A 2307-nucleotide genomic window follows, 5' to 3' on the forward strand; every position below is an offset into this window, starting at 1 on the left:
TTTGCCAGAGAAATAAATGCTGAAACTAGACAACATAATTCAAAGCAAACTTTCTGCAGCGACAAAGAGTTGGAAATAGTTACTGAAAGAATAGAGGAAGCAGTTTCGGGGCAACAGTATACTGATTGGACCTATGAGAGCCTAACCAGGCTTTTTGCTCTGGAACTAAACAAAGTTCAGAGTAAACGAAAGGGGAAGCAAGTACATAGACCAAAAAGCTGGTGGGACAAAGAAGTGAAGCAAGCGATACAAAAACGTCAAGAAGCCTATAGAGAACACAGGTATTCTAAGCGCAGTGGGGATTCAGAAACGGAAGTAAAGAGAAAATTGGACACTTTTATAACTTGTCGCCGAGAGGCATCCAGTTTGATCAATGCGAAAATTCAGAGAAAGGGTGAGGAATGGATGAGTAATGTAAGCAAGAATGATAGAAACGCAGCTAAGAAGTTTTGGGAGCACTTGAACTCACTCGGTGAAACGACGCAAGCTAGACAGAGGTTCATACTCTCGCATCAGAAAGATCAATTAGAGGGAGATGATGCGGTACGATATATAGGAGCAGTGATAGAGGAGAAATTTCGGGAACGGGTACTTGTGGAAGATAGGAGAACCGAAGGAAGTAGCAGTCCAGCTTGTGATATCGCGGATTTTGGACAAAGAGAATGGGAAAAGGCAGAACGAAGAGTTCCTAGTGGCACGTCGACAGGCACAGATGGGATCCCAATCAAGCTGGTGAAGAATTTGGGTCCTAAATCTAAGGCAAAACTAAGGGATGCAGTGAGCACTATGATAACAAAAGGAAATATTCCAGATGAATGGAGGTTTAGTAGGATGAGTATGATATATAAGGGAAAGGGAGACATTTCTGATATTAGGAATTATCGCCCCATAACCGTGACACCAGTTATTTACAGGTTGGTAATGCAGATTATAAAGAACAGACTGGAGGAATGGGTAGATTGCGAGGGCATACTGGGCGAGTTACAGAACGGGTTTCGGAAAGAAAGAAGGTTGGAGGACAATATATTTTCTCTAACACAGTGTATAGAAATAGTTAAAAAATAAAACAGACAGCTCTGGCTGGCATTTCTGGATATCAAGGGTGCCTATGACAATGTGAACCAAAGGAACCTGTGGGACATACAGGAGAGCTTAAACCTAGATTAAGGACTAACAGCCCTATTAAGGAACATTTACAAAGATAATAAGGTGATTATAACATGGGAAGGAAAGGAGACGGGGGAAATAGAGGTAAGACGAGGCCTTAGGCAGGGGTGCCCATTATTGCCTTTGCTGTTTATGTTGTATCCGAGAGGATTGGAGGATAGACTAGAGAAGAGTGGGCTTGGATTCGACCTTTTGTACAGTAAACTAGGCCAAAAAATTCAGCAATCCTTACCGGGATTGATGTATGCGGATGATATTGTACTAATGGCTAACAACAGGACAGAGTTGCAGGAATTAATGAGCATCTGTGGTAAGGAAGAAGAGGAATTAGGTTTAGAATTCAGTAGTGAAAAATCAGCAGTCATGATTTTTAACTGTGATGAAGTTGAGAGGCTGAAAATACAGAATATTACAGTTAAGAGAGCTAGTAAATACAAGTATCTAGGAGTATGGACATGTGATGGTGCAAAATATCTCAGTGAGCATGAAAAGTATATAATAGGTAAGGGCAACAGAAATGCAGCTGTAATGAAAAATAGAGAACTTTGGAATTACAACAGGTATGAGGTGGTGAGAGAGATCCGGAAAGGGGTCATGGTGCCTGGCTTGACTTTTGGAAACGCAGTGCTATGCATGAAATCCGAAGTGGATGCAAGACTAGAAATAAAACAGCGCGGAGTAGGTAGACTGGCTTTGGGGGCACATTACAAAACGCCAAACCAGGGAGTACAAGCAGACATGGTTGGGCGTCTTTTGAGAGCAGGGAAGTGGTGAGCAAGATAGAATTTAAGGATCGGTCGAGGCAAATGGATAGGGACCAATGGGCACGAAAGGTTTTCAGCTATTTATGCATGAGTAGTATAGACACAAGGTGGAGACAGCGCACTAGGAAATTAAGAGGAAAGTTTTTAGGCTATAGTGGAGATACGGAAGAGCAGGTCTCAGTTAAGAAGAAAGTTAAGGCCACAGAAAGAGATCGGTGGCTAGACGGAATGCAGACAAAGACGGCTCTGGAAAGCTATAGATTAAACAAAACAGTTATTGCCAAAGAAAGCATTTATGACGACTCTACGGGAAGCTCGTTGTTTGAGGCGAGGACGGGTGTTCTGCGAACCAGAACATACAGAGCGAGGTACCAGG

The sequence above is a fragment of the Ixodes scapularis genome, unplaced genomic scaffold (genome assembly GCF_016920785.2).
Source record: "Ixodes scapularis isolate PalLabHiFi unplaced genomic scaffold, ASM1692078v2 ptg000146l_1___fragment_1__unscaffolded, whole genome shotgun sequence".
Classification (NCBI taxonomy): Eukaryota; Metazoa; Arthropoda; class Arachnida; order Ixodida; family Ixodidae; genus Ixodes; species Ixodes scapularis.